Source organism: Urocitellus parryii, chromosome 6 (assembly GCF_045843805.1).
Source record: "Urocitellus parryii isolate mUroPar1 chromosome 6, mUroPar1.hap1, whole genome shotgun sequence".
NCBI lineage: Eukaryota > Metazoa > Chordata > Mammalia > Rodentia > Sciuridae > Urocitellus > Urocitellus parryii.
The window spans coordinates 149043991-149052067 of NC_135536.1; positions in this window are offsets into that span (position 1 = coordinate 149043991).

Below are 8077 nucleotides of genomic sequence, written 5' to 3' on the forward strand. Positions count from 1 at the left end.
TTTCCCTGCCCTTCAGACTACGGAACTGCTCATTGGGGGACTTCTTTGGCTCCGCCCACGCGACCTAGCCAATCGGCCTCAAGAGCAGGAGGATTGTGGGAGATGGTGGTTGGTGTGTGGGGGAGGCGTGTGGAAGCCGGTGGTGGCAGTTGGGCTCTGAAGGTTTTTCCTGAGGAGCTGTTTTGTTTGGCGTTTGTAGTTTTAAAAATAAAGTTTGTTTCTTTTGACAAGTGGCTCCTGAATTGTGCCCAGACTGCGGCACAATACACCTATCTTTCCACTGGACAGATCTTCCAAACAAAAGTTGAATAAAGAAACTATAGAACTCAACAGCACAATTAATAACCTAGACTTAACTGACATACATAGAATATATCAACCATTATCAAATGGATATACTTTTTTCTCAGAAGCACACGGATCCTTCTCAAAAATAGACCATATATTATGCCATAGGGCAACTCTTAGCAATTATAAAGGAGTAGAGATAATACCATGCATCTTATCCGATCATAATGGAATGAAACTGGAAATCAATGATAAAAGAAGGAAGAAAAACTCCTACATCACTTGGAGAATGAACAATATGTTACTGAATGAACAATGAGTTACAGAAGACATCAAGGAGGAAATTAAAAAATTCTTAGAGATAAATGAAAACACAGACACAACATAACGGAATCTATGGGAAACTATGAAAGCAGTACTAAGAGGAAAATTCATTGCTTGGAGTTCATTCCTCAAAAAAAGAAAAAAACAACAAATAAATGATCTCACACTTTATCTCAAAGCCCTAGAAAAGGAAGAGCAAAACATCAGCAAATGCAGTAGAAGGCAAGAAATAATTAAAATCAAAGCTGAAATCAACGAAATAGAACTAAAAGAAACAATTGAAAAAATTGACAAAACTAAAAGTTGGTTCTTTGAAAAAATAAATAAGATTGACAGACCCTTAGCCATGCTAATGAAGAGAAGAAGAGAGAGAACTCAAATTACTAGCATACAGGATGAAAAAGGCAATATCACAACAGACACTACAGAAATATAGAAGATAATTAGAAATTATTTTGAAACTTTATACTCCAATAAAATAAAAGATAGTGAAGGCATCGATAAATTTCTTAAGTCATACGATCTGCCCAGATTGAGGATTTACACAACTTAAACAGACCAATATCAATTGAGGAAATAGAAGAAGACATCAAAAGACTACCAACCAAGAAAAGCCCAGGACCGGCTGGATATACAGCAGAGTTTTACAAAACATTTAAAGAGGAAATAATGCCAATACTTTTCAAGCTATTTCAGGAAATAGAAAAAGAGGGAGTACTTCCAAATTCATTCTATGAGGCCAACATCACCCTGATTCCTAAACCAGACAAAGATACTTCAAAGAAAGAAAACTACAGACCAATATCTCTAATGAACCTAGATGCAAAAATCCTCAATAAAATTCTGGCAAATCGATACAAAAACATATCAAAAAGATCGTGCACCATGATCAAGTAGGATTCATCCCTGGGATGCAAGGCTGGTTCAATATACAGAAATCAATAAATGTAATTCACCACATCAATAGACTTAAAGATAAGAACCATATGATCATCTCCATAGACGCAGAAAAAGCATTCGACAAAATACAGCATCCCTTTATGTTCAAAACACTAGAAAAACTAGGGATAATAGGAACTTACCTCAACATTGTAAAAGCTATTTATGCTAAGCCTCAGGCGAGCATCATTCTAAACGGAGAAAAACTGAAGGCATGCCCTCTCTCACCACTTCTATTCAACATAGTTCTCAAAACAATGGCCAGAGCAATTAGACAGATGAAAGAAATTAAAGGCATAAAGATAGGAAAAGAACTTAAATTAGCACTATTTGCTGATGACATGATCCTATACCTAGCAGACTCAAAAGGTTCTACCAAGAAACTTCTAGAACTAGTAAATGAATTCAGCAAAGTGCCAGGATATAAAATTAACATGCATAAATCAAATCCTCTGAAATGGAAATGAGGAATTAACTCTATGCAATAAACTTTCCTCTTAGTTCTGCCTTCATAGTGTCCCAGAGATTCTGATATGTTGTATCAGTGTTCTCATTTACCTCTAAGAATTTTTTAATCTCCTCTTTAATGTCTTCTGTAATCCATTGTTCATTCAATAGCATATTATTTAGTCTCCAGGTGTTGGAGTAGCTTTTTAAAAAACTTTATCATTGATTTCTAATTTCATTCCATTTTGATCTAATAGAATGCAGGGTCTTATCGGTACTTCTTTGTATTTGCCACCACACCCAGCTGAAAATATTTCGAAAGCTAAGACCATTAACATTCAGAGTTATTATTGAGACATGATTTGTATTCCGAGTCATTTTTGTTTATTTTTGGTAATTTAATTTGACTTGGTTTCTCTTTGATTGTTTTTTTTTCTTTAGTTTAATACTTATCTTTGCTGATTTTCATTGTTGTTTTTCGTTTCCTCCTCATGAAATATTTTGCTTTGTGGCATAATATATGGTCTATTTTAGAGAAGGATTCATGTGCTGCTGAGAAGAAAGTGCATTCAGTCATTAATGGATGAAATATTCTATATATGTTTGTTAAGTCTAAGTTATTGATTGTATTATTGAGTTCTACAGTTTCTTTGTTTAGCTTTTGTTTAGAAGATCTATCCAGTGGTGAAAGAGGTGTGTTAAAGTCATCCAGAATTACTGTGTTGTGGTCTATTTGACTCTTGAACTTGAGAAGAGTTTGTTTGATGAACGTAGATGCTCTATTGTTTGGGGCATATATATTTATAATTGTTATGTCTTGTTCATGTATGTTTCCCTTTCGCAGTATGTAATATCCTTCTTTATCCCTTTTGATTAACTTTGGCTTGAAGTCTACTTTATTTTATGTGAGGAAGGAAACCTCTGCTTGTTTTTGCAGTCCATGTGAATGGTATGTTTTTTCCCAATCTTTCATCTTCTTCAATCTGTGGATGTCTTTTCCTAGGAGATGAGTCTTTTGAAGGCAGCATATTGTTGGGTCTTTTTTTTTTTTAATCCAATCTGCCAGTTTATGTCTTTTTATTGGTGAGTTTATTTTATTTTTCCCTTGGAAAGTTTTTTTTTAATTTAAAATATATTTTTAGTTATAGATGGACACAATTCCTTTATTTGCTGAGGATTGAACCCGTGTCTCACACATGCTAGATGAGTACTCTCACACTGAGCCATAACCCAGCCCCTTGGAAAGGTTTGGATCATTTTTTCCATGATATTTATAAGTTTTTCTGAGTATTACATAAATGTTTGTTTTTTAAAGGCAAGAGAAATTCACCAAATAACTCTTCTAACAGTTCTATTTTTTTAAAAAAAAATGTGAAGCCATACTAAAAATCATCATTTTTTGAGACAGTCATAATACCAATAAAGCTGTATTATGTCCTATGGTTATGTTAACGGATCTCCACACACTTGTGGCTTAACTCACAGTTTCTGTGGGTCAGAATTCTGGGCATAGAACCACGAGCCACATCCCCAGCCCTTTTCCTTTTTAATTTTGAGACAGAGTCTCATTAAGTTGCTTACAGCCTCACTAACTTGCTGAGGCTGCTTTTGAACTTGTAATCCTCCTGCTTCAGTCTCCTGAGCTGCTGGGATTGCAGGTGTGTGCCACCATACCCAGCTGAAAATATTTTGAAAGCTAAGACCATTAACATTCAGAGTCATTATTGAGACATGATTTGTATTCCCAGTCATTTTTGGTAATTTAATTTGACTTGGTTTCTCCTTTGATTGGTTTTTCCTTTAGTGTAATACTTCCCTTTACTGATTTTCATTGTTGTTTTTCGTTTCCTCATATTTTGCTGAGGATGTTCTGTAGTGCAGGCTTTCTAGTTGTAAATTCGTTTAACTTTTGTTTATCATGGAAGGTTTTTATTTCATCATCAAATCTAAAGCGTAATTTTGCTGGATATGATTCTTGGTTGGCATCCATTTTCTTTCAGAGACTGGTATATGTTGTACCAGTATCTTCTAGCTTTGAGGGTCTGGGTTGAAAATCTACAGATACCCTAATTGGTTTCTCGCTATATGTAATCTGATTCCTTGCTCTTGTGGCTTTGAAATTCTTTCCTTATTCTGTATGCTAGGCATTCTCATTATAATGTGGCTTAATGTAGATATGTTTGATTTTGTACATTTGGTGTCCTGTAAATTCTCTTGTATTTAATTTTCCAATTCCTTCATGTTTGGAAAATTTTCTGATATTATTTCATTGAATAGATTGTTCATTTCTTTGGTTTGTAACTCTATGGCTTCCTCTATCGCAATAATTCTTAAATTTGTCTATTTATGTTATCCCATAATTCTTGAATGTTCTGATCATGGTTTCTTACTGTCTTCACTGAGTGGTCAACTTTATTTTCAAGATTATATATTTTGTCTTCATTGTCTGAGGTTCTGTCTTCCAAGTGATCTAATCTGTTGGTGATACTTTCTATTGAGTTTTTAATTTGGTTTATTGTTTTCTTCATTTCAAGGATTTCTTTTTTTTCTTTAGAACTTCTATCTCATTGAAATAATCTTTTGTTTCCTGTATTTGCTTATGTAGCGCTTTATTTAAATGATCTTTTTGTTGCCTATTATTTGCTGTCTTATATAATCCTTTAATTCATAGAACATTTTAATTATGTATATTCTGAACTCCTTCTCTGTCATGTCTTCTGTTGTGCTGGCCATGGATTCTAATAGTGTACTCTAATAATGTAGTGTCTTGATTTGTTTGGGGCACTTTCTTCCCTTGTTTTTTCATGTTGTTGTGTCTTCCCTTCTAGCACTGCAGATCCGAGGTGTTATATTTTTTATCCTATAGGCTTATAATGTCCTTGAAGAGTTCCAATACCTCTCCTTTAAGGGGGAGAATAATATTAACATAAACTCAAACAATATACAGCCTTAAACCAAATAGCTGCTACTATGATATTTACAGTTTTGTCACAATATACAGAAATGGTGAGTTCAATTATTATCTACAATATAAACAGTAGGTTTCAAAAGGGTCTATAGTTTCTGATGGTGGACCAGGGGTGGAAAACAGGGGATGGGTTGTAGTATGAGATATTAAGGAGGTAGAAGGTGACGATACAGAGTTACAAGATCTTATGAAGTATGAAAGAGGAATCTAAAGAAGTTGACTAGTAGCAGGAGAAAAGGGAGAAAGTGATTTTGGGGAGACAAGCAAGTGGGAAGACAATAGAGGGAGTACAAAAAACAAACATAAAAATTAAGAAAAATAAGGGCTGGGGTTGTGGCTCAGTGGTAGCACATTTGCCTGACATGTGTGGGGCACTGTGTTCGATTCTCAGTACCGCATATAAATAAATAAAATAAAGGTTTGTCAACAACTAAAAAAATTAAAAAACAAATTAAGAAAAATAAAAATGTAAAAATAGGAGATAAAAGAATATACAACACAACTATAATATACTAGTCAGACACTCCAGACCTCAGTGGCCTAATTCATGAAAAGTACTTGGTTTCACAAATTTTGGGGATGTGAGGGTGGGAGAAGAGAGAAAAAAGAAGAAAAAAAATCTCAAAGGAAAATACTAGGATTGTTTTTGTTGGAGTTCAGGGTCTTTCCTGCTTCCCTTTTCATCCAATAGGTGGAATTGTCTGTTGTTTGCTGGTATCTTCATCCTCAAAATGGTGAAGGTTATTAGGGTGGGAGGGTTGGTCTTGGGGGTGGAGCTCCTGGAGGTGGGGTGTAGCACTTGTTAGTCCTGATGAGAGACTGCACCCCAAGGATCTCCTTTGCTGCCAACTCCTGTGATGTGGGCGCCTGGTCTTATCTTCTTATATCGCCTGTAGGCCTCACAATTCCTGGTCTTTAATTTAGTCTCTGAACTGTATATGTCACTCACCTCTTCCCTTTCTACTTCTCAGTCAGGAACATCTCTCTCAGGAGGTCTTTTGGGCTGCACTCTGGGGGCTTCACACCTGTCACGGAGAGCTGTTTTGTATTGGGCAGTTCAGGGCTAGGCTTTGTAAGCTAGAACTGGCCACATAGCCGCAAGCACTATGCCACTTTAGTGGCTGCAGGGAAGAAGGGGGTTTTGGGGACTATAGGTATCTTGATGTTGCTCCTGGTCCCCAGCCGATGTCCCAAGCTGGGAGTTGCCCCAACTAAAGATGACAACAAAGGTGTCCCAAAATGGAGGTGGCTACTTTCAGAGATGGGGTATGGGGTAGGGTGGGGCCAGGTCATGACATTGGGTGGCATGTTCACAGTTGTAGCTCTGTGGCATGCAATGTTGTGGCTGGAGGCTGTCTCCAGTCCCTGTCCTGTGCCCCCAGTGCAGGCTACCATATGTAGTGAACTGTGGCAGTGGTTGCAGTGTCCCAAGATGGAGGTGACCGGGGAGCCCCACATTTATAGATGGCCGTCCACATGGAGGTCCTGTGTGGGTGAGTGGCCAGGGGTCCTGCGCAGGCACTGACGCCAGTGGTTCTGCTCTGGCACAGTGGCTGGAGGTCTTGCATGGATGAGCTGCTGGGAGTCCTGTCCTGATGCTGAGGCCTGGCAAATTGTGCAGGCACAGCAGCCAGGATTCTTGCATGGGAGCAGCTGTTGGGGGTCCTCTAATAACTCGAAGAGAAATACTATTTCCACCACTAGAATCTCAAGTCACGGAGTGTCACAGAATGAGGCCTCACTCTAGTCCGCCATCTTGGATCCCCCTAGAGTTTAATTTTTTAACAATAATAGTGTATTTGTTTATTTCTCTGTGAGATTTTATCAGTTTTTGACTTACATATTTTGATGCTCTGTTGTTACTCACATAAACATTGATTGTTGTGTATCTAGGAGAATTGACCCCTTTATCATTCAGTAAAGTCCCTCTTTATCCCTGATGATTTTTCTGTTCTGTAGTTTGATCTGCCTGAAATATAGATATTCCAGCTTTCTTTTGATTAGTGTTAGCATGTGTATCTTCTACATTCCTTTACTATTAGTCTATAGCTGTCTTGACATTTAAAGCAGAAAACCAGCAAAGGCATAGCTGAACTCAACAATACCATCAATCAACCAGATATACCTGACATCTACTAACAATTTCATCCAGAAACAGGAGAATACACATTCTTTCCAAGCTCATGCAAACATACACCAAATAGGCCACATTCTGTACTACAAAACACAATTTACTAAGTTTAAGGAAATAGAAATAATTCAATGTATGCTCTCAGATCACATTAGAAATCAGTAACAGAAAAATGGTGTTATATTATTTCATCACTGTGACCAAAGACTAGACAGGAACAACTTAAAGGAGGAAAAGTTCATTTTGGCTCAGAGTTTCAGAGTTCAATCCATGGTTGTGCAACTCCCATAGCTCTGGGCCCAAGGAAATGCAGAACATCATGACATAAAGGCATGGGAGGAGAAAGCTACTCAGAACACTACAACCAGGAAGCAGGGAGGTGGGGTAGGGGGAGAGTGCTTCTCTCACCAAGAACAAAATATAAACCTCAAAATCACACCCCAGTGACCTATGTCTTTCAGTCACACCCTACCTGCCTACAGCTACAACCCAGTTAATTCATATCCATGGATTAATTCACCATTAGGTTACAACTCTCATATTATAATCATTTCACCTCTGAACATTCTTGTTTTATCTCACACATGACCTTGTGGAGACACTTCATATATAAATCATAACAGATGGTTGGTAAACAACAAAATACCCAAAGTTTAAACAAGAAACTTCTAAGTAATACTTAGGCCAAAGAAGAAATCTCAAGAGAAAATTAAAAATATGCTGAACTAAATGAAAATTCAATTTACTGAATCTCAGGATGCAGCAAAAGCAGTGATTAGAAGGAAATGTATGGCACTGAATGCATACATTAGAATAAATCCAAACTCAATAAATGCTTCCACCTCAGCAAATTTGAAAAATAAAAGTAAATTAAATACGATGTAATCAATGAAAGGAAATAACAAAAAAATAGAGCAGGAGTCAATGAATTTGAAAACAGGAATTCAATAGAGAAAACGAAAAGAAATCAATAAAACTAA